This window comes from Eptatretus burgeri, chromosome 3 (assembly GCF_056783735.1).
Source record: "Eptatretus burgeri isolate ZD-2024b chromosome 3, Ebu_testis_v1, whole genome shotgun sequence".
Taxonomy (NCBI): domain Eukaryota; kingdom Metazoa; phylum Chordata; class Myxini; order Myxiniformes; family Myxinidae; genus Eptatretus; species Eptatretus burgeri.
This window is the reverse complement of record NC_140963.1, coordinates 100,253,911-100,279,592: the sequence shown is the minus strand read 5'-3', so window position 1 is coordinate 100,279,592 and position 25,682 is coordinate 100,253,911. Positions and strand designations below refer to the sequence as shown.

Here is a 25,682-nt window from a genome sequence, read left to right as displayed (position 1 = left end):
TGGACAAACAATGGGTGAGGGGCTGGACAACATGAATACACAAAGAATTAAACTCTCAGGAAGGAAAAACTGGAAATTTGGAAGAAGCTGGGTTTGGGTGTGGGGAGGGGGTGGTTTACAGGATAGAAAAAATCATGTTTTTGGATGGGGGGAGTTTGGCTTTAATAACCCTGAATATCACCAGAAACCTAAATATAATTTGGAATCGTATTCCAAAATGATGCAAAAGCATTGCCTTTATCTATATATTACTAAAACTCTCATCTTGTATGTATGTATGTTCCTGAAATGCAGCCAAAACGGTACACGATAGCGCAAAAACCTTTACGGCCAACTTACTCACCATTCTCCTGCGGTGTGCAGTATCAAGTTTCGTTCAAATCTGGTAATGAAAAAACATTATTAAAAAATCAATTCCAGATTCAGTCAAGTACTCTTCGGGATTATATGATCAATGCAAACAACCTCCGCGGTATAGTTCGCTGGAGCTATCCTTTATTTTTATTTTCTTGAAATGATTTATTTTAAAATCTCAAACATTTAATATAGACAAAGAACGATATATTTTTAAGAATATAATAAACCACCATTTTGATCTATCGTGGCGCCGCACAGCTCAAATATTCAAAAGAATTGTGCACTCAGTGATAAAAGTACCAAATTTGGCACACTTTTAGAAAGACATATTATGAAGCGATTTGGATATTTGGCCACCACAGATTTAGCCTCTGAGGGCCCTGGCAGCCATTTTACAAAATGGCGGCCAGGTGACATTAAAATGGCTACCAGAGGAATTAAAATGGCTTGCGCTTATACATTTGTGGAACAATTTCATCGTTTATGGGGTCTATGGATGCGCCTCACCGAGTACTACAGATGTATTGGAGCAGATTTTCGAAATTCGAAATTTTGAAGGGGGAAAACCCTTTTTTGGGGAAATTTTTCAAATCACTGTGGCTTCTACGTTTATACTTCGGTGACAACTATCACTGTGCCTATATATGCGACTAATGAGGCTCTACAAAATAGCAGTTAACAATTTTCGCGTTTTTTTTTAAGGGGGGGAGGGGGGGAAATAGAAAAATGGCTCTGGGCCCTTCTACATTTATGTTTTTTTTTTAAGAAAGTCTGCGCCACCACATAAAGGGTCACCCAACTGGTTGGCCCCCCCACATGGCAGCAGGAAGGCCTAACTATAGCTAAGCTGCCCGTGGGGGGGGGGGGCGCTACTCCCCCAACTATCGGTTTGGACTAAACTCGCTGACCTAACCTAACCCTAACCTATAGTCCAATCTATAGCCCTGCGGGTGACATAATTACATAACAACCGTAAAATAAATGACAATGAAAAAGCGTGTAAGAATAAACATTCCTGGAAATAGATCATCAACAACAACTTACTAAAATATGATCTAAAAATGACCAAATGTCCACCCACCCCGAAGCTTCTATTAAATTATTAAAAGTTAAATGCATGGTGTATTTACAAAATAATTTACTCAAGAAATACAAAATTCCACATAATACATTTCAATGACACATGATGTTAGTGATATGATGAAAAAATTAAAAGTAGAAATGTCTAGTTCTGGGTGCACTCCCCCTCACACTGGCACAGAGCAGTACATTCAAGTGCAGCCTTTTTGCACTTTCAACGATTCCACACAACCCTTCTTACATTTACATGACAGCAGTTCACGGCAAGTTTGGGCTGCTTGTGGTAATCTTGTCCAGTGGGGCTCATGCAGCCCCTCCTCACTTTTGGTCCACCCCCAGCTGGTTGCCGGCAGCAGCTCTGGTGCAGGGAGCAACACCTGGCCCCATACATGACCTCCCTGGTAGGCTGCCCTCTTAAAGTGCTCTTCCAGAGCTGCCTTGTTTGGAGGAATCAACTCCACATTGTTCTTCCTTGCGAAAAGTTTCTTGCGTGCCTTGTCAATGTCTGTGCATGAATTGTTCTGTTGTACAGGAGGATGACAAATCTCTCAATGGTGTGCATGACCTCTTTTAGTATGTCACTTGGTGCAGATGACAACTTCAACAGTGCTTCGGTCAACTCCGGCAACACATTCCAGACTGCCCATGCAGTCTTCTTCCCATGACTTGCAAAACTTGACACAGTGTCACACCCTGTCAGAGAATGGAACATCATAAGTGCTTGTGCTTTATCTGGCCCCAGTCCAGCTGCTATTTTATGGGCTGCCAGGTATCGGAACCCTTTTCCAGTTCCGAATGCAATCCACAGTTCATTTTCTGGCTGCAGATTCTGGACAACCGAGACAGCCAACACCACAACATCTGTGTCAACCGTTCTGATCATGATTTTGTTGTGGCCATGGCGGGCTGGATGAGATACTTGAAGCAGCATTCGACTGTCAGCTTCCTCGTGGGTACATGGGGCCAGCGAAGACGGCTCAGACAGTGGAGGCTTGCTGCAGACTTCTTCTCCATCAGTGACGACGAGTTGCTTGTCTTTCAGGTTAAACCACAGGAGGAGAGCTTCTGACAGGAACTTGAACAACTGGGTCTTGTTGGTGTCTACTCAAAGAAAGTTCTGCCAGTTTCTGGGTATGGCTCCTTCTGCTACCACACATCTGTGCACTCCTTTACCACGCTTTGCTCTTACACTAGCTTTGAATGAGTCAGCTATGTCGGTGTCCCATACCAGGTCCAGGCGTGATGAAGATTAAAGCCTTGTAGACATGTAAGGGATAAAGATCTCTTGTGCATACTCTCTGAAGTTCTTGCATGCAGCAGGCTTTAGCATCTGCACAATGGCTGTTCCATCAATGACTATACTGGTGGTGGTAGGAGCCTCTGACCTTGCATCTGAGATCTCTTCAAAGCATGTGAGTAGGTCGCTTTTTGTACCTAAGCGGAGACTCCATCCATCAGACAGTGCTGGAGGGCATGCCTGATTTTCATGGCGAAAGAACTCGTCCAGGTTTCCATCCCTTGTCTGACAGCTGATGTAGAGCTGTGAGAAGAGTTGAGCATTGTTCTTGAGGCAAGTGAGCTTGTGCTTCTCCTTGCTCACGTTCCTTCTTGGTTGAGCCTTGAACACTTGGAGCTTATTTTGGTGAATTGTGTCAGCAACTGGCTTGGTTCTTTCAACAAGGCAATCCCTGGAGAAAGCCTGGAACTGCTTTAGGTCAATCTCCCTTACCTTTCTGACTGCCTCAATTGCAGGAGAACCAACAATTTCTTTGGTATCCAGAGCAACGAGATCTGGGCTGTCTTCCTCAAAGGGGTTCCCGAGCTCTTCCATGACTTTGACTAGTGACCGGACATTTTCAGTGAATGAGGCTTGGACACTGGTCGTCTGGTTATGGTGGCGTATGTTGTCTTCTCTTCCAGAGTGCTGATTTCCATGTTGAAACTCCTCTAGGACCCTCGCCACTTCCGGGCCAGCAATCATCCAACGCCTTAAAGCAGCTGGGTTATCAGTGAGGCCAACTGCCCCACCATCTCCTTTGATGCAGGCATTGTTCTGCTTGTGTGCCTGGTCTATTGGGATTGATGAGATCTTCTTTATCTTTTGTACCGTGAAGCTACCTTCTCGAAACTTTCTGGCTACTTCTGGGTGCCTTTCAGGAAGTTCTGTCATGTCCTTCAAGTGAACTGGAATCCACCTGGCATAATTCATGTGGTCCATGGCATGGAACCAACAGGCCAATTCTGTCAGGGCATCAAGGTACATAGTGAATGATGCTTGTCACAGAGAATGTACATACACATTCAACAACAACTCCAATTGCAACACAATTGACCAGTACTGGAACTGGGGAATTTCCTCTCCTCTCTGATAACACCAATCTTCAAAAGAAAGCTGATGTTCTCCGTCATTATCTTCTCTCTTGCAATAATGGTCATAGGCTCGATGTTGCGCGATGTGCAGTGCAGCAGCAGTAACCTGATGGGCTCTCCTTGTGCGGGTGACATGAGATGCCCGCAGGAAAGACTCTGCTGTTCCAGGTGTGGTAATCTCGGCTTGCACCAGTGTCTGCACCCACCCACTACCATCCAGCCAGTCTCCCAGTGTTTTGATGGCAGCCATCTCGATATGGAGACCACCAAACAGCACGACAACCTTATCTTCACCATATTTCTCTGGCCACTTCCACTGAATTTGCTTTGCCAAGGCAAATAGTGGCTGATCGAATGTGACCACTGGTGTTTGTCCTGGATTCAGATGTTCAACAGCAGTCTTCACGACATCTATGGAGTGGTGGATCATGGCCACTGTGTGGGCACTGTCCTGGAACATGGGAAGCAGGGCGGTGGGGCAGATTGGTCTAACTTCTGGTGGCTGGCGGCTGGCATGGAAAGCGGCCCAAGATATGTTCTCGCCTCCATCATTTCCGTCTACGACCTGCCTTGCATTGTGTAGCCAGCGATATTCTTTCTCAGTATGCTTTTTAGCCTCTGTCAAGTGACGTCACCCCACCAGCGGGGACAGGCACATTCTTAACACTGCTGGTTGCAGGAGGCAGGTCAGTGTAGCACTGTGACAGCTGGCGGATGAACGTGCTTGCATCCCAAAATCCTCCAGTTACGACTATGGTTTGATCAACACCTTCTCCCATGAAACTGGGATGTTGGATCAGTGAGATAGCTGTGCCATGGAAGGAGGACTTCGCTGTTGTTAAACTCGGATTGTGACCTATATTGTCTACTGCAGCAGTAGTAAAAACTTTTCCACGCATTTTGGGCGGGCAGACAACTTGCTCCAAGTGAAACTGCTCGCAGACACAGTTCCCCATCTGCGCTTTGAGGCGGAGGACACGATCATACGAGATGCTCATGCCAATGTGTGCCAGCCTATCCACAGTTCCTTCTTGCGCGTGTGGGCATGTAACATCATCCCCACATATATTGGAAGAGGCGTTTCTTGCGCAGGGCTGTGAGGTGCTTTGCATACGCTTGTGTTTTACGCTGTTGAACTTCACAATTTGAGCAATGGTAACTGCTGCATTGCTTGTGTCTGTCATCTGGTCCTTGATGCTGGGTCCCTCTAAGACCATGCTGACCAGGCCAAGCAGCATTTGTGGCACAGACTCTTTCTGGCATCCTTCAGGGAACCCAATGAAAGGCTTGGCTTCTCCAAACATGTGGCGGCGCACGACTTTTGCAGCACGTGCAAGATGGATAGCATCATTATCGCTGTCCATTTCACAAGCTTTAGCAATAGCATCGCCAACATCTTCTCGAAATGCCAACAGGATGTCTCTTCCCTTGCTGTGTGATTGCATGTCAAGGAACTGGGCAAGGAGTCTCTGCTTGAGACGTGTGGAATGTACCCTTGTGTTGCTCCTGACGCCTAGCTGTTCAATTATTGACTGGTATAGTTGAGCCAGTTCTGCTAACCTGAACACTGGTGCCGTCTCCTCATCCTGTCTGGTCTCTTCAATAAAGAGCACAAGTTCAGAAAAAGCTACTCTTGACAGCTCTTTCTCTGGTTCAGTTTCTCCTGGCGCTTCAGAAGATCGGGCTGCTCTGACACGATTATATAACCCTGACAAGCATTTGGCATGGTACTTAACTTCCAGGGCCACCATGTCCCCAGCACTGAGTTTGCCAAGTAGGGCACTGTCTTGAAAGAGGGTCGCACAGTCCCTCACGTGCCTGTCAATTGTGAAAGTCGCTGCCTCATGAAGCCGTTCTGAGCCTGCAGGTTGTTGACAGAAGAAACAGGAGGGGGGCCTTGACTTATCTGTGCTCGATGAGAGGGACCTGGTGCGCTTGCATGCATCAGTATTATGGCTGTCATCAGCAGTTACACGCATTCGCTTTTCGGCTCTCTGTGCTTTTGTCCTGTTATATTTCAGTTGACAGGTTTCGTGATAACCAGCACTGTTCGCAACCATAGCTGCTTCAATTCCGTGACCTTCGTCAAGCCGGCGTAACTGAAGCGTATGTGGAAGCTCCTTTAGTTCATTGAATCTGATCAGATTTTCGGCCAGGGAACTGTAGCCGCTCCCGACATCTGTTCGCTTGGACTGTGAGGGACGAGTCAGTGTCTCTTTCATGTCGTCTTGACAGATGATGCACAGGTTCCAGTTCGTTGTTGGTGGATGTGACGACGTTGAGACAGGTCGCTCTGGGTCGACCAACTTAAAGCTCTTGAACATGGCTGCTATTAAGCGACGACCACCATCACCAACCTGCAATGACAAATAAATATATTAGAGTCCATGTTACGACTATACGAGCATATTATACAAAATTTTAATTATTTCCCAAAAAAAGGTTTCCCCCCTTCACAATTTCGAAAATCTGCTCCCATACGTTTGTAGTACTCGGTGAGGGGCATCCATAGACCCCATAAACGATGAAATTGTTCCACAAATGTATAAGCCCTGGCCATTTTAATTCCTCTGGTAGCCATTTTAATGTCACCTTGCCGCCATTTTGTAAAATGGCTGCCACGGCCCTCAGAGGCTAAATCTGTGGTGGCCAAATATCCAAATCGCTTCATAATATGTCTTTCTACAAGTGTGCCAAATTTGGTGCTTTTATCACTAAATGCACATTTGGTTAGCTATGCTGCTCCACTACTAATACTTCCGTGTTCATTAATAAATAAAATTGTGTTTAGATGTGTGCTTCGTTGAACGATGACTCCTGAGGTAAATGCTCAAATTTTCTTCAAGTTAAAGTTTGACCACTAATAATATCAAAATTTCGTGTTTTTTTTTCATCAACCGCTGTCACAACGGGAACCCAACGGGTTCACGGGTCGTCTGGTATCATTTAAAGTTCAACTTTTTGACTAAATTATCTCATGAGCTGCTGTTTTTATTCTGACAGATGCTTGAAAAAGTACAACAATATGGTGCAGCCAGCCCAAAGCTTGAAGCTCAGCCATTAATTTTCTTGGATTAAAGCATGAACCTCAGCACAAAAATTTAATCTAGCTGCTGGGATGTCAAGACCCAATTTGAGGCTCAGTGGTTTTTCATGTAAAATGTACTCGAATGATCCAAACTTATTTGATGAGACATTTCACAACTTGTATTTCATTCAGCTTCTCAATCAAATCCAGAACTGAGATAATCCTTGCTCTTAAAGTTGGTTCAGGTTTTCCAATACTCCATGAGGTCATTCGTCAAGCATAAGCTCATCGATTTCAAAGAAGAAATTGGGAAACAAATTTATTTGTGCTCCTCAACCACCACAATTTTAGTGAGTGAATCAGCAGTCGGTCTGTCAACATGATAATAACGGAATCGGTCACTGGTGGGCTTTGCAATGAACAACACTTCACTGTCCTCTGAGATAGCTATTGGAGAATCTCAGGCCAGGAAGGCAACAGTTGCTTCATTATCCCCCTGTACCCAAACTTTGGCACGTCTCACAAGATGGAGAATATCTTTTTTGATGAACTTCATTCTCTTTGGGTGTTGCATGATTCTCGTTTTCCAGTGTGAAAATGAATGGCCTTCTCCAGAGACAGTATATCAATGTATCATTAAAAAATAATGGCCCAAGAGACTTGCCAAACTGCTGTGTTTGGGTAACTGCAGTGCCTTTCCCAGTGACCGTAGTAGCAATTTTGAAAGCAGGAAACTAAATAAGTACCTCACATTTGTGCTGTTTTCCTGGAAATTTGGCAGTTTAATGTTGGCCCCACTCGCATCATTCCAGAATTACCAGTGGCAATATTAAGTGTGCAATACTTCTTATTACACTCGTCTGCTGTGGTGTGATTTTTCTCTGCTTCTCTTTGTTTGCAGTCAGTTTGCCAGATTTTAGATTGGAAAATATTGGCAAGGTTTGGGATGTTTAAAAACACTGTAGTACCTGCCTGGCCTCTTTCCAGAATGTATCTTAGCAACATTCCATTTATTGAGAAATATGCCCTCCATTGCAGCCCAGACTTTCAAGGGCAAGGAAAGTCATTAAACCAGAAGTGTGGACTCTGACCCTTTCCCCTCAGATGCTCACAGAAGAAACGAGAAGGGCACTCGGTAGAGTGCATACCTCCGCCCTGTAATGCCTGATCCACGACAACATATCGGGCCCAATACATTTTTGAAACACTATGCCATATATCGTTTTTGAGCCATATCTCTCAATGGTGAAGAATCGCTTTAAAAGTTCTCCAAATCACTCGAGCAAACATTCCAGAGGAGGATGGGGCAGAGGCGGTAACGTAAAATCCAGATCCAGATTCGGATCTTTTCCAAAATTGAATCAATTTGTCGTGGTCACACACCCAACCTGTCCAAGTTTCATCCGAATCCATCCACAACTTTATGAGATATCCTGTACACAAACAGACAGAATGGGGTGAAAACATAACCTCCCTTCTCCTTCGGTGGTGGAGGTATTGAATGATTGGTGTTACCATTTGTGACCTCTGGGTGCTGAGAAGGCCAACATTTTGTGATTTGTCACTGTTGACAGCGAAAGAACAGCACACAAATGTGATAAAATATTTAAAAAAAAAATGTATTTTACAGGTTTTGACTGAAGAAAATTTAATATTTCATTCAAGTAAAATAATATTTGTATTGTTCGATTTTAATATAATAATCTTCAGTCTTATCTTGTAACATATGCCAGGTACACACTGAGACAAGTCGCTATGAAATATTTTCATGAATATAACTGTCAAACACTGAGCAAATACTTTATTTTCTATAAGCCTGGCGTTGGCTTAGCGGTTAGGGTGGTTGGCTTGGGACTGTAGGGTCCTGAATTTGAGCCCCTGTTTTACCATTCAATTAACAATAGGTGGGGTTGACCCAGCCTGTCATCCCTCTGAGGTCAGTGAAATGAGTACCATTGTATTTGGTAATAACCATTTGGGGTAACCTGTGTGGTGACCTGTGCAGGACTGTACACCTTGCCAATGAAACTGCATTAGCAGCCATATGTGTCTTTATGGCACGAATGGGAAGGAATGGAATGGAATGGGATGGGGGGGGGGATTATTTTCGATGAAAAATGCACTTTTTCACAAAAAAAACCTGCCACCCAATTGCAAAGCTGACATCCGTCTGTGAAAATACACTGCACACAATTTTCTAAGTGTGCTGATGGAAACCGCATGTCATTACTGGCATCGCAACCTTAGTGCTGAGTTTTGCTTCACATCTCTTCTAATGGGGCTTCAGCAGAGTTGGCCCAATGTCAGAACTTCTGCTGTACATAAATCCGCTAGGGGAACTGTGTTATCTGCCTGTGAGCTGTGCCAGATCTGTCAAACGCTGCCCTTGAGAGATTAGGTGTGACAGCAACCATGAGAAAAAGCTTATCACCTGTAATATCCCAGCAGAAATTTTTTTTAGGAGGCTCAGGATGAAAGAAAATTACAGATAAACTTGAGAACATCATTGATGTGGATCAAGTTTAGAGTCTGTTTGAGAAAAATCGGCTGTTGATCGTGTGCCATTACCCTTCTCACGAAGAGCATCGAGCACTTCTCACTATCTTCACCTTTTGCTCAAAGCTGTGTGCTGAACAAATCTATCTTTCTTCATTTCTTTGTGATTTTTTTTCTCCCATTTACTCTTCCTTCTGATGCCATTTTTTTCTAATGTGTGGTTTGGGTCTTTTTCCTGATCAGTATATTTTAAATATCTCATCAGTTATACATATTTGTAAGCATCAATTCACTTCTGATCGTGTGAAAGCACAACAGTTAAAAACAAATGAATAAACCACACCATTGAGCCTTTGGGTATATGAATTTGCTTATTGTAAGGAGACAGATTGTGTGCGGCCACATAAACAGTACATAATGAATTGGGAAGTATTGCTTTTTGGAGTCAGTGCAGCTGAATTATTATTTCCTAAAGCTACTTCCAAATAGGCAAATCCCATTGAAATAAGCATTATATATTTTTGCTCAGAGGTTTGCAGTGGTCCTTGGGCAATGTTTCGATTTGCCTTTCTGCACAACAACGGCATGAGCACCAAATCCCACGTCACGGAGCAATCGAGCAAACATTCCAGAGGAGGAGGGGCAGAGGCGGTAACGTAAAATCATCATTCATGCACTCATCGCTCTACCACTGGCATTTGGTGTGATAGATTTGCGTGCTGGAGAACCCTGCTGGGACTTTGGATCGATTGGCCAGGTCGCTTGGCCCATCCCTCGAGTCATACTGCTCGCCTTCCCCATCGTTCCAGTGGGACAGCCGCCATCCATCGTACCCTCCACGCATTGCAGGCTAATTATATGCCCTGGCTCCGTTTGGCTTGACGCACTTCATATGCATCTAAATGCTGAATGCTTCCTCCCGATCAGTGTCTTATCTCTTGTGGAGATCCAGATTGCTACAAATGATATTTTTATAGCACATTTTATTGAAGGAGGAAGCATTACACGTGTGATGCATTTGCTTTGAGCCACCACCAAACAAAACCATGACATCAGCATTTTGTTTTTACAAAACGAAATATAAACAATTTGATCGACAACTTGTCTTCAGCAATTGCATATTGTTTCGAGGGAATTCTGTGAATGTGAAAAATGGTGTAGAATTGAGAGTAAATCGCCACAAATTCAGCATTGAATCTCAAATGCGATTTGTAAATGCTTCTGCACTTATTTTTCATCTTGATGCTGTACGATGCTTAAAGAATGAGTTGATGCCTTTTTGAAAATGCCATTAATGTGTCAAAATTATCACTTTAATATTTTTGTGCATTTTATTTGTGATGTGGACGTAAAAAGTTATTTTTCTGAAAGCAGCACGAAACTAGAAGAGCACTCGGTAGAGCACATACCTCCGCCATGCAGTGCCTGATCTATGAGAACGTATCGGGCCCAATACATTTTTGAACAAGAAAACGAGCAATAAGAGATTGCAGACCCTCAACATGACTTGTTTTGTGTGGTGTGTTGTGTGGTGCATGCCTGGTGTTGCCTTAATGGGTAGAGTGGTGGGCTTGGGATCCTTGGATCCTGAGTTGAAATCCTTCTTAGCTGTTCAATTAATACCAGGTGAGGTTGATTCTGCCTGGCATCCTTCTGATGTTGGCAAAATGAGTACCAGCTTGCTGATATCATGTGCTGGAATGGTGACCTGTTGAAGATTGTGCCCAATCACCGAGGAGAGTGATTAGGTAGCACCATTGCTCTGCACAGAGTGTGGTCCCAATGGATGGATGGTTGTGTGGTGTTTGTGTAGTTTTGTGTGCTGTTGTGTTACATCATTAATAAGAGACATAATTAGTACTTCCACTTTATAACTGCTGGCAGTGATGACCGGGTACCAAGACGCCCCGCTTTGATTGGACACCTGACCCTGATGTTTTATTATTATTATTATTATTATTATTATTATTATTATTATTATTATTATTATTATTATTATTCAATTGAATTTAAAATGGGATTAAAATAAAATCAGTTCAGATCAAATGGAAGACCAAATCGGTACATTCCTACATTGGTGTAATCAGAAGGAACTTGAACAAGCAAAAATAAAAATGTCATCAGGAGCAATCTGGATAGGATTCGCATTTCGGCTGCTACTCCTCTATCCTCAAACACAGACAGCCAAGTGAGCCTCAATCATAAACTAGCAAAAAAAAAGCATCAAAAAATTAAATAATTCCTGCTGCCAGACCATGTATCCGATCAGGTTTAAATTTTAAACATGTATTCCCCATCACTACAAGATCACAATTTTGAAGCTTTACGTCAATTGATGAAGCGTTTCCAGGGAAAACATTATTTAATATTTTCCTTAAATCCAATATGGTTGCCAAACCTTGTGATGTTTCAATTATTCCTTAACAACCTTGTACACGCATGCCTTATGGAGCATTTATGTGAAGATTCCCCTTGATCTGTCCAGCTGTTCTGGAGAAGATTTTTAAAATGTGTTTTAGGGTAAATCCAATATGGCTGCCAAACCATGTGACGTAATTTGTGTGATTATTTTCTTCCTCATGGATAGGTGGTCATATTTGTAAAGTTTCACCTCTATGTTCTCCCATTTCAGAAAATATGTTTTTTGGTTTAAATAAAAAACAAAAACAATATGTCTGTCATCGAAAAAATTTGTGGACCATTTTATGATCCTCAAAAATTTTCATACTGATCGGATGTAGCGTTCTACTTATGCAATTATGATGTCATAAGGAAGGCACCTTTGACTTAATTTTAAAAATCACACTCATTCCACATGAGGAGTACTTGCTTTGTGCCAAGTTTCAATTTTTTCCTTGGTGCGGTTTCAGAGATAGAGGTCAAAATTTTTCCATTTTTCCAACATGGCTGCCACACCACATGATCTATGAGGTCATAATTATCATCAAGACATTCTGCATGAGTAGTTGTACCAATGGTGGCAATTTCGTCTCAATCCGACAAGCAGTTGCAGAGAAAACCACGAAAGTTATTTGTGGCCAAATAAACAAACAAATGGACCCAATTGCAATACCCTCTCCTTTGGTGAGGGTGACATCGTTTTTGGCCCGATCTCTCAATGGTGAAGAATCATTATATAAATTAAATAATTCTCATATCCAGATCGAGAGCCATATCTTCACCAAAATTGAATCAATTTGTCCTTGTTTTCACACCCAACCTGTCCAGCAAGTTTTATCGGAAGCCATCCACAACTTTTTGAGATATCGTGCTATATATTGGTTTCGTCCTATCACGGTGAAGAATCACTTTAAAAAATTCCAGTCGTTGGATCGGGATCTTTACCAAAATGTAATGAGTTTGTCTTTGTCACACACTCAACCTCCACATCAAATTTCATCTGAATCTGTCTCCAACTTTTTGAGATATCCTGCACACATTCAGACAAACAAAAAGACAGACATGGGTGAAAACATAACCCCCTTTCACCTTTAGTGGCAGAAGTAAATATGCCAAAATACCTCATGGTATAGCAGACATAATATGATCAGACCAGAGGGAACTTTAAATATACGAGGGCATGCTGAAAACTCGTGCCTCCCATTTTCTCCAAAGCAAGCAAAGATATTTGAATGAAACAAGGACAGACACTGACATCGGTCTTTAGTCTATAATTTATTCTGTCATCAAAGCATATTTATTTCTCAACATAATCACCACTGCAGTCCACACTTTCTGCCAAGTTTCAAGTAGTTTTGTAATGCTATCACAATAAAAATGTGTGTCCTGCTCACTCAACCAGTGCTTCACAGCTGCCTTGACATCATCATCGGAAGAAAAATGTCCTCCATGAAGGTGTTCCTTTAAGTTTTGGGAAGAGATGACAAACTTTCCTGCAAATGTCTCCTTCTCTTCATCTGCTCCATTTGATTCATCTGTTTATATGCTTGTAAAAATCAACATCTTTCTGGAAATTCTCAGAGAGCTGCCTCAATGCCGGCGAGTCTGGCAGTTCACTCAGGCAGATTGGCAGGGACGGCAAGTAGCCATCTAGACCGATTCTGCAACTGGACCGGATGACTTCAGTTCATGTGTTTATAAAAAAAAAACCTGGTCTGCTGCTCTTGCACATCCTCTTTCTGCTCGTTCCACTATATTTTTTGCCCAAAGTCATCTTACATCTCCTTGGAAATCAGCCAACATCACTGCATTGCATAAAAATGTCCAAAGAAAAAATTGCAAAATCTACAGACCTATTAGATTACTTCCAATCATCAGCAAGGTCATGGAATCCATAATCGCAGTTGATATGAGATTATTCCTTTTCTCCAATGGCCTCATCTCAGATCACCAATTCAGATTCAGACCAGATCACTCTTCCTTGGACATGCTTCTTTTACTAACCCAGCAATGGATGGAAGCCCTCAATGTCAGACATGAGATAAAAGTCATCTCTCTCTAGATATATATCTTGAGCTTTCAATGTAGCCTGGCATCCTGCCTTACTCTCCAAACTCTCTGCCTATGGCATCCAAAACCAACTCCACTATTAGGTTACCGTACTAACTATCACAACTCTCATCACAATCATTAATCTCCTCTCTCTGTCAAGGCTGAAGTGCCTCAAGGCAGTGATCTGGGTCCAGTCCTATTCTTAGTCTTCATCAAAAATCTCTCTAACTCTCTATAATGTACCCTTTATCTATTTGCTGATGATTCCACTCTCTGTTATGACATCGCTCATCCTTCAGACAGGAAGGCAGTGGCCTCTTCACTACCTTTCGACCTTGAGAAAATTATACACTGGTCAAGCACTTGGAATATGTCTTTAAATCCTGATGGATCTCTTTCTCTTTCTCTTTCTCTTTCTCTTTCTCTTTCTCTTTCTCTTTCTCTCTCGCCCCCTGCTGGCTGTTGATACGTTGTGTGTACTGTCATTCCCGCTCCTTGCTTTGTGTCGTAAGTACCCCTCCTCTGCTGTGCTGTTTCCACTTTCCCAATGTGTTCGTTTTCTACCTGTGGACTTTTCCCGTTTTTTTTTTTCCTTCCTGTTTTGAGGAGAGACAGAGAGACAGAGAGACAGAGAGACAGAGAGACAGAGAGACAGAGAGACAGAGAGACAGAGAGACAGAGAGACAGAGAGACAGAGAGACAGAGAGACCGTGGTCTCGTGCCCGCCGGGGGAGGTTTTTCTCATTCACTGCGACCGTGTTCTTTGTTAATTCTCAACTTTAATCGTTGATTTCTTGGTGTTTGTGAAAACCCCTTATTTCTCCCGATAAAGTTTACTTACTTGTTTTCTTGTGTTGGAATGGCGGGTGAACGTTTCCGTGTCGAGATGTTCGAGTCACTAACTCGTAAACACGCTGTTTTTTGCTTCCCGCCCAGTGAGGTGGAACTTAACGATGTGCTTTCTGCCATCGGTAACATCGTTGGTTTATATAATATTCGTGCTGCTTCTCGCATGAATAAGAAATTTGTGGTGTTTGTGTCGGAGGAACACATGGTCGCCACGGTGGTTGAGCCTGGCCTGTTCATCGAACCGAACACTTACCTCTCTGTGTTCGCTTTACAGGCACCAACAGTTAAAGTTAATATTAATAATATTCCACCATTTATAAGGAATCAGGACTTGTGTAACCAGTTAAAGAAGTTCGGTAAGGTTGTGTCGAGGATCTCCTTGGTGCCGATGCGTCATGTTAGCGATAAATTTAAACACGTCATGTCCTTTAAAAGAGTGGTTTATATGATACTACCTGAAAATGGAAAAACACTGAATGTTGTACTCGGTGTAAAAATCGACGGCTTTGAATATAAAATGTTTGTCTCCTCAGAGGTTATGACGTGTTTCGGGTGTGGAGCTTACGGGCATGTGAAGAGTGTTTGTCCCATTGCGGTTACACCGCAAGAAAGTGAAGGTTCGGTGAGGAACGATTCTTCCTCACCAAAAACGAATGGGGAGAAGGTGAATCGGGAGCCGAGCCCCCCCCCCCCCCGGCTGAGGTGTTTGACGAATTGGACTCGTCCACCCTGACCGGCGTTGGAGAGAGGGTGTGTAATCGTGACTTAATTAATCCACCTCCACCAAACGAGGAAGTGAAAGTGGTTGCTTCCTCTCCTTTACCATCCACTGTACAGGACAGTGTCGACGATATGGAGGTATCTGCTACGGATACCAGGAAAAAAAGGCCAAAAACGGTCAAATGTTGATGCCTTTGATGCTAAGGAGCATAATAAGGTCCAGATTGTGTCAGGCTCGTTGGATCTCCAAGGTACATCTCACATTGGAAACCCCTTGGTGGTACCGGAGTCGTGTGTGGATGTGGAAACTTCGCTTGCTCCACTGGCCAACTCTGAGTGGGACACAGAGAACAGTGAAGTATCTCAGGATGTTTTAAGTGTTTGTCCTGTTAGCCAAACTTGTTCAGACGAGTTAACAGCTATGTCTGACAGTGATGGAGAAATAGATAAAGGGGAAAATCCCTGTGAGTTAAATGTCAACCCCTCCCTCACAGATGATGATGTGAGGGTTGCAGAGGGGAAGGGCATGGACAAGGCAAATTCGGAGAGGTCCGTAAACAGAGCAGAACTTTCTGTTGAGCCAAAAGTAAGTGTTCCACAAGTAATAGGAGAGGCCATCGATGAAGCACTTGATTCAGATGAAACCTCTTCGACCCCACATTTCAGTGCTTTAAGCTCTCAAGAGGATGAGGGGGGAAACGACACAACCTTAGTGTCTCAAGAAAATGTGATTAAATTCCTGGATGAGACATTCAAGAAAAGATACGTAAAAATCTAAGATTACTTCCCGAATTTACACGATTTCATTAAAACTGCAAGGAGTATGATTGGTGATCCTTATCAGGTTAACATGTCAGATCCTCAGTTCCAAAGGTTAAGGAAATGTGTTACTCAGGCTGGTAAAGAGCTTCAAGAATAACTAACAGAATGGAGATAAAGATAGCATCCCTGAACATCAATGGAGGCCGCAGTTGTGTGTGCCGCCTCCAGGTATTTCAGCTCTTCCAAAATGAAAAAAATTGATGTGCTAATGCTACAGGAGACTCATGCAAATCAGTCTTCTGAGGATGAGTGGTGTAAAATCTTTAAAGGTTGTCTTTTTTTTCTCGAGTGCACTTGTTGAGGCCAAGGCTGATGTGGCAATTGTGTTGCATCCTCGACTCCAGCCTTTGGAGATAACTTGTAAGGAAATTTGCAAAGGTTACTTACTGTCTGTGCAATTTGTCAGTAGTAACCTAAAGATTTGCATGACAAATGTTTACTGTCCTAGTGCTAACTCTGAAAGAGGTGCCTTTCTGTACAAGTTGGCAGAGTTTGTAAGCACCATTGACTTAACCATGTTGTTGTGTCTGGGGGGGTGACTACAACTGCACCCTCAACGCACAACTTGATCGGAACATTTGTGAGCCTCATCCACCCAGTGCACGGCCTTTGGCACAGCTTGTCAAAAAGTTTAAACTGGTGGATGTGTGGCGGGTACAAAACTGTAATTCCATCAGTATACATGGGTTTGTGCATCAAGAAATGCTTTGACGATGGCTCGCCTCGACAGATTTTATGTTAATCATGAAATGGTAAACATTGTTAAGAACTCGTATATAAGGCCGTCTGGTTTTTCCGATCACCACATTATTGTTATGGTGCGTGGCTTTCCTCATGTCTGTGGAAGTACATATTGGACTTTTAATTTGAAACTTTTACAAAATGCACATTTTATAGAAGCTTTTAAAATGGTTTGGGAAAAATACGAGTCACAAAAGGGTTCATATTTGAACTTAAGACAATGGTGGGACTGCACAAAGTCCCAAAGCAAATGTTTTTGCCAACAATACTGCTCTTACAGCACAAACAATGCTTTTGGTGTGATATCTGCTTTAAAAAACGATATACTTCTCTGTGAGCAGAAAGCTGGATTGTCTCGCGTGAATGTCCAGCAGTTGTCAGAGAAAAGGACCCTTCTGGCTGAAATGGTGAAAGAGCAGGCGGCCGGTGCTTTCGTCTGACTGCGGAACGAAAAAATCCAACTTGACACACCAAACAAAGAAGTCTTCAATTTGGAAAAAATGGTCAAGACCTCTCAACAAATCCATGCTTTGCGCTCTTCTGGTGGTGATTTGTTGACCTCCCAGAGTGATATCAAGCATCAACTACAAGACTATTTTTCCAAACTCTTTGCAAAAAGAGCTGTGAATAAGAAGAACAGGAAGCCGATGCTTGAACAGCTCCCTTCTCTGTCTGAAGACCAACAGCAATTGCTTGAGCCTGACATTTCTCTTGGAGAACTTACTGCTGCGCTCAAGGATAGCAAGGATGGGAGAGCCCCTGAACTAGACGGCCTTCCGGCTGAATTTTATAAGGCTTTCTGGGACATTCTCGGCCCTACTCTTCTTGAGGTCTTTCAGGAGAGTGTTGAACAAGGTGAATTGCCATTGAGCTGCCAGAGGGCAGTTTTGTGTCTCCTTCCGAAGAAAGGAAACCTGCATGAGACCGCAAATTGGTGGCCTGTATCACTCCTCAACACAGACTATAATATATTGTCAAAAGCACTTGCAACCCGTCTAAAGGAAGTCATCTTTCTTGATTTGCACTGATTAATCATACTGTGTTCCAGAACGTTCCATATACGATAATATTTTTTTGATGAGAGACTTGATCAGTCTCTGTCGAACTACATCTCCTGGTTTTGGTTTATTACTTTTAGGTCAAGAAAAAGCTTTTGACAGTGTTAACCATTCTTTTTTGTTTGATGTATTAAGGAGAACAGGGTTTGGGGAAAAATTTATTGCTTATGTTAAGTTATTGTACAAAAATGCATCTTGTCTGCTGAAGGTTAATAATAGTCTTTGTTACCCTTTCCCCTTTCAGCGAGGAATCCGTCAGGGCTGTGCGCTATCAGGCATGCTCAACAATCTATCCTTTGAACCTTTATTAGTTTTACTTTGGAACTCAGTGTTAGGAGTGTCTCTTTCACAAAACTCCAAAGTCGTTGTTTCAGCTTATGCTGATGATATTTGTGTTGCTATTGCAAATCAAAAAGATGTTTCTGAGGTCTCTCGTTGCCTTACCCAGTTTGAACTTGCTTCTACTGCAAGGGTAAATTGGAAAAAAAGTGAAGCTTTCTGGGTGGGCCCCAGATCGCCTTCCTCGTCCCTGCCTGTTTTACCAGGAGGAATACAGTGGAGTAGTGAGGGGTTTAAATATTTAGGCTTATTTCTAGGAATTGAAGCGTATGAACAAAAAAATTGGGAGAACTTCCTGGAAAAAATTAAATTGAAACTGGCAAGGTGGAGAAGATTGTACCAACTTCTCTCGCTTAAGACACTGGTGTCAATCATAAACAACTTGGTGGTTCCATTTATTTGGCTTAGAGTTATCCCACTTGAACCTCCGAGATACTTGGTCACAGGCATTCAGAGGGTTCTGACTGATTTTTTTTTTTCTGGGGTGGCCACCATTGGCTGGGCCCAGACATGGTCTGCAGACCCCGAAATGCGGGTGGTCAAAATCTGATGCATATACCAAGTCTGATAATGGCATTCCGGATTTCCACGATTAAGCGCCTACTGTACAGTGAGTGTTCCTTGGCGACCTCTCACAAACGCCTGTTTGCAGAAAGTGGAAGGTCTGAAATATGACCGTGAACTTTTCCTCATTGACCTGCAACATGTTGACATGTTTCAGCTCCCCAGTTTTCATCAGAGCTGTTTCGTAATTATATTGATGCCTTCCGTTTCTGTTTGTTTGTTTGTTTTGTTAGTTTGTTTGTTTGTTTGTTTGTAGGCACGATAACTCGAGAACGGAAGAAGCCACCAATGTCAAATTACACCACGTGATTCAGGAGGGTGATGGCTAGTGCTGATTATATTTTGGTCAAAATCGGTCAAAGGTCAAGGTCACAGCAAGGTCAAATATTCGATTTTTGATGGTTTGGCACAGATAACTCGAGAACGGAAGAAGCTTCCAATGTCAAATACACCACGTGATTCAGGAGGCTGTTGACTAGTGCTGATTAGATTTTGGTCAAAATCGGTCAAAGGTCAAGGTCACAGTGAGGTCAAACATCCAAAAAATGATAACTCGAATGGAAGAAGCTTCCAATGTCAAATTACACCACGTGATTCAGGAGGGTGGTGGTTAGCGCTGATTAGATTTTGGTCAAAATCGGTCAAAGGTCAAGGTCACAGTGAGGTCAAACATCCAAAACATTCGATTTTTGATGGTTTGGTACAGAATCATCGTAGAAACTTCTGGTTTGCGTCGCTACCTTCTCGAGAGACAGCTTTTATTAGACAAGGTCAGAGGTCAAGTTGACGATTTCGTCAGTACCAGTCTATGACTGCTTGTTTGTTTGTTTGTTTGTAGGCACGATAACTCGAGAACGGAAGAAGCCACCAATGTCAAATTACACCCCGTGATTCAGGAGGGTGATGGCTAGTGCTGATTAGATTTTGGTCAAAATCGGTCAAAGGTCAAGGTCACAGTGAAGTCAAACATAATTCCATAAATTCACGTGGAGAAATAGAGTATTTTTGCTTCACTCGACGTTACGAGTTCGTTTTAACTTCGATTTTAATTTTGTCTTCGGTTTTTGCGATCGCTTAGGATGCTTAAAACTCGGTTGTAGAAATTCTGGTAAAAATCGGATGTTTTGGAGACGTTTTAAGATTGTATAAAAAATATTTCACTCGACGCGTCACGGGTCGTCCCATGATGCAGTGCGCTCGAGCAGACGCGTTGTTGAGTTACGTTAAGGTATAATTGTGTGGAGAAATGGAGATTTTTGCTTCGCTCGACGTTACGATTTTTGATGGTTTGATACAGAATCATCGTAGAAACTTCTGGTTTGCGTCGCTACCTTCTCTCGAGACAGCTTTTATTGGACTCGGTCAGAGGTGAAGTTGACGATTTCGTAAGTTACAGTCTATGACTGCTTGTTTGTTTGTTTATTTGTTTGTGAACAGTATTACGGAAAAAAACTCCTCGACGAAATTTGGTGGGGGGGTTAGGTATGGTCCAAGGATCATGCCATTAAATTTTGGACTTGGACCCCCCCCCCCAAAAAAAATTGTTAGAGAAAAAAAAATGTTTTTTTTTTTGCATTTCTACATCTTTAAGTGATTTCCAACTCCCCCCCCCAAATTTTTTTTACCTCCCCCCCCAAAAAAAATAGAGAATTTTTTTTTTTGCATTTCTACATGTTTTAAGTGATTTCCAAACCCTCCCCAAAAATTTTTTTTTCGCCCCCCCAAAAAAATATTGTTAGAAAATTTTATTTTTTGCCTTTCCACATGTCTTAAGTGATTTACATCACCTCCCAAAAATAGTTTCCCCCGCAAAAAAAAATTGTTCGAGAATTTTTTTTGGATTTCTTCATATTTTAAGTGATTTCCAACCCCCCCCCCCCAAAAAAAAAATTGTCACCCCCCCAAAAAAAGAAAATTTTTTCTTTTTGCATTTGTACATATTTTCAGTGATTTCCAACCACCCCCCCCCCAAAAAAAAAATGGAGAAAATAACTATAACTCTCAGCACTGTTGACATCATATTTAATGAATAAGATATAAGGTTCACTTGAGTGACCCAGCAGTATTGGCGGCGGAGGTTTTGCACTCTCCCGAGTGCTCCCCCTCTAGTTCTGTAGTGTTTTTGACATGAACAGACACCCTTGTTAACCTCCGCCATCGAAGATGGATGGAGGTTACTGTTTTCACCCGTTTGTTTGTTTGTGAACAGTATTACGGAAAAACTCATTGACGGATTTCGACGAAACTTGGTGGGGGGATGAGGTATGGTCCAAGGATCATGCCATTCGATTTTGGACTTGGTCCAAAGTCCAATATGGCCGCTATGGTGGCCATTTTGAAAAAATATTTGAATTTTTGTTTTTGCATTTCTACATGTTTTAAGTGATTTCCAACCCCCCCCAAAAAAAAATTGTTAGAGAAAAAAAAACTTCGAAAATTTTGCAACTTTTTTTTCAACAAAATTTCGATATTTTTTTTTTTTTTGCATTTCTACATGTTATAAGTGATTTCCAACAAAAAACATGCCAAAATTATAATTTTGGAACTTCAGGTGGATATACCCACGTAAAATCAATTTCTGTCTCAAGGAATCTAGTTTTGACGAATGAATTGAGTATGTAAAAGTTAAAAGTAAAAGGGAAAGTTGCAAACTATAACTCTGTGAGCACTGTTGACGTCAAATTGAATGAATAGGATATCAGGTTCACTTGAGTGACCCAGCAGTATTGGCGGCGGAGGCTTTGCACTCCACTGAGTGCTCCCCCTTTAGTTTGTATTGCTTTTGTTGAATTTATTTTTGCTGTAAAATTGTTTGGAATTGTTTTTATGGAGTGTGCTTTTTCTGGTGTGTTTTGATACTTTTATAATAAAAGCATACAAAAGTCTCTCTCTCTCTCTCTCTCTCTCTCTCTCTCTCTCTCTCTCTCTCTCTCTCTCTCTCTCTCTCTCTCTTTCTCTCTCTCTCTCTCTCTCTCTCTCTCTCTCTCTCTCTCTCTCTCTCTCTCTCTCTCTCTCTCTCTCTCTCTCTCTCTCTCTCTCTCTCTCTCTCTCTCTCTCTCTCTCTCTCTCTCTCTCTCTCTCTCTCTCTCTCTCTCTCTCTCTCTCTCTCTCTCTCTCTCTCTCTCTCTCTCTCTCTCTCTCTCTCTCTCTCTCTCTCTCTCTCTCTCTCTCTCTCTCTCTCTCTCTCTCTCTCTCTCTCTCTCTCTCTCTCTCTCTCTCTCTCTCTCTCTCTCTCTCTCTCTCTCTCTCTCTCTCTCTCTCTCTCTCTCTCTCTCTCTCTCTCTCTCTCTCTCTCGACCACATGGCAAACCCTCCGATCTGCTTTGTTGACCATCCTCTTTTGGAAGTTCATTCACTCAAACTCCTGGGTCTCACGATCAGCCATGATTTTTCTTTGGCAAAGCACATTTCACATTTGGCTTCCAAAGCCAGTCGCCATCTGGGCATCCTGTCTTGTATAAAGTCCCTCCTTAGTGCACATGAATTTCTACCTGCATATAATGCCTTCATCTGCAGCTTGATGGAGTAGTGCTCTCTTCTCTGGGCTGGCATTCCTGCCTCACACCTTTGTCAGCTTGATGCCATGGAAATCAAGGCCTTCAAGATTCTCTGGAATGTCCCACGACAAAGCTGGGACTACGGGCCTATCACTTTCCTATCACAGACAGGGAGGTGGTCTCTCTGTCTTCTTACGACTACTTTCTGTTCTTGCATCCTCTACTCTTCCCGTGCCTTATCCCCCCCCCCCCCCACAAGTTTTCTGCAGGGCACACGCGGTCCATCATCAACCCCCTTCTGGTGCAACTCTCAAAATACAAATCACTGCTCAACTCTACTAATTTGTTCCTCTTTTTTTTTTTCCCCACCTGTGAAACCAACTCCCACACCCTCTTCAATCCCACTCTTCCTTCCAGATTTTCAAAATAGCTGTTCGCCACCAACTCAGATAATCCCCCATCCAAAACCATGATCTTTTCTACCCACACTAACCCACCTCAAGCCCACCTCCTTACAAATTTCCAGTTTTTCCTTCCTGAGAATTTGCTTCTTTATCCATCTTGTCCACCCCATGCATCCTCCTCCATATCTCCTTCATCTCCACAGCCAATATTTATTCAAATCTCCCTTTATTTTGTGCTTCATCCCTGCTGTTGGTGTTTCCTGACTCTCTCCACTGTGTCCTTTGTTTTATTGTATCCTAATTAGTTCACTGTACGAGCTCTTCCATAAGCCTTGACCCTATATACAAAAACAAGAAAGATGAAAATCTGACGGAGCCAAGTCGGGCTGGTGATCCTTTGTCGGGGTACTCCATTGACCATCTCTTACACTCAGGACCGTAATGGTGCATCCAACTCTCATCTCCAGTCATCTCTAGTTGGCCACCCCATCTCTCATCTTCTGCACTTTACACTTCACAGCATTGACAACATCATGCTGTCTTCTGACATCTTGACTGACGTAACACTGAGATATCGAGTCAGAATCACAAAACTTTGCACCCAGTGACAGGAAGAGCTAATGTTCGGACTGTGCTTTGTTTCATTCAAATATCATAATGTTTTGGAGAAAAAGAATAGGAGGCATTACTTTTCAACACACCCTCATACATGAAAGTCACAGTGATTTCACAACCACATTACAATTTTTCGTGCAGGTGCACCTTTTTCTCTGAGGTTTGATCTCTGGTCATGGATGAACTTACAGAAATGTTTGGGTCAAATAATTTCATATCAGTTGTATATCTTGTACGGTTTGTGTACACAAGTGTATCGGATACATCTTTAATATGAAACATGGATTGAATGGAAAAGCAGTGTGTGCAGCTCAATATTATTGATTCGGTGATACATGCCATACAAGGTAACAAGTGTTCCCTATTATGACATGCTCTGCGCACACACAAACAAAACATTAACGTGTTGTTAAATCATCGTGTGCAATGTGATGGTACTTACTGCGTCCTCCATTACTTCTCCATTACCAATTTCCAACTCCTCTGCATTCATCCCAGCAGAGCTTAGTGATTTGTGACAGTGCAAAGAGGTCTTCAATGTTTTTTTGTTTTTTTTACAAATCTTTCTGAATTCTCACTTGGGGGGGGGGGGGGCGGGAGCGAGTCCACTCGTTGGAGTACCTGTTGTGCAGCCATTGTTTCTCCTGACCTTGCCAATTAATCCTGGAGTCCTTGATCAAGTAAAGGGCTCAACAAATTACAATTAATTATAATCTGTGGAAGGGTATGTAGGCCCATCTGGGCTTTGTTGAACTTGCCTTCAATTTCGGAACATAACTTTCCACCAATGGACCAGTTTGGTAGTCTGATGGCAGTCCGAACCACAAGCCAACGGGGATGTGTATTTCTTGACGAAACATCAGTGCGACAGGTCCTCTCATGACAGACTGTCTCATTATTGGCCCCCCAAATTACAAGTAAAGACCACTTACCCAACTGCTTTGGCAGTTCTGTCCTCAGCATGCTGTAGTCCTTGGTGATACCATCGCTGAGGTGTGGGCCAGCAAAACCTTTCCATCATAAGACAACTCCCATCCAAAGTGCCAAGTAAAGACCATCTTGGACCCATAGGGGATGTCCCCCAGGGTCTTCTGGTCCAGTCACTCCAGGATGGTGGCTTGGTTTGCCTACCATGGGTTTGGACAGTCCCACTGTGATACTCCTGACGAATAGCATCCCCCCCCCCTTGTCAAATATGACAACTGCTGGCTTACAGCTCTTATAATTTGGGCAATACCCTTTGCCTCTAACTAGGAGCCTCCATGTGGTGAACCACCACACCCGGCCACTCTGTGCCACACCCAGGCTTTTGCAGAATGTTGAGCCTGGCCATGCATTCAGCAGTCTCGTGGTTGGTCACCAGATTCTAGTGTGCCCCAGCACCCTCAGTTCATGATCAGAAAGAGTCGATCGATATAACTTTCTCTCAAGCTGACCTCTTCCAAACCTGTGCTGGCAGTTCCTGAGACCTGATCCGAATAGATTAGCCGATGTCCTTGGCCAGCTCCTGCGATGACTCCCCAAATGTTAATTTACAGTGCTGTATCTGTGCCCAGACCAAATTGCTCTGTGCACTGTGCCAAACCTGGTGGTTTCTGTCCCCCAAGATCTTTCTGTCCCACATTTAAAAATTCTGTGATTGGTTTCCACAGAGTTGCCACCAGGTTCCCTGTGTAATCCAATTATGGATCTGAGCCACACACTCAAATTGTACCTGTAAAGCCTCCTAGCTTCCTGAGCCATCGACATTTACCAAAGAGAAAATCTTTCCTGGCGCTGACAGAACTGTTGTCCTATTGTCCAAATACAGTCCGGGGAGTACATTCCCCTGATGTTGTTCTGAAAACAATCTGGTAACCTGAGGTGCACAAATACAGCTGCTGGTGATGGTCCACTTGATCAAATTCACCTCATGAAGATTTATCATGGACCTCATATCTCAATCAATCCAGTGCAAGTAACCTACTTCTGAATCAGACTGTCATGAGTAAACACCTGTACTCCTTAAACTGTGACACTACCTAAACCAAAATCAGGTGATCAGGGCTGCCCCTGATCCCTTTCCTGAAAAATCTGCTCTTGTGCAGATGCACAGGACATTAAAACCCTGCACTCTTCCCATTGCGTCCTCATATTGCTCTGCCAGTTTCAGAAGAGGGTTTTGTGTTCTGGAGTGAGAAGAAGGTGTGTTATCAGTCTCCTGGCTTTGTACCTGGAGTACAAAGCCAGTTCCATTAAGTTCTCATCGATTATCTGAGGGAGAATCTGTTCATGCCAAAACACTGTGCTT

At 42.9% G+C, this 25,682-nt stretch overlaps 1 protein-coding gene and 1 pseudogene across 10 annotated transcripts in view; one reads left to right on the top strand and one right to left on the bottom strand.

The window, feature by feature from the left end:
- LOC147030532 (inactive dipeptidyl peptidase 10-like) overlaps positions 1-25,682 on the top strand; it is a 780,352-nt gene that overhangs the window by 238,724 nt on the left and 515,946 nt on the right. The window lies entirely within an intron of this gene.
- LOC147030533 (uncharacterized) lies at positions 1,629-6,315 on the bottom strand (annotated as a pseudogene).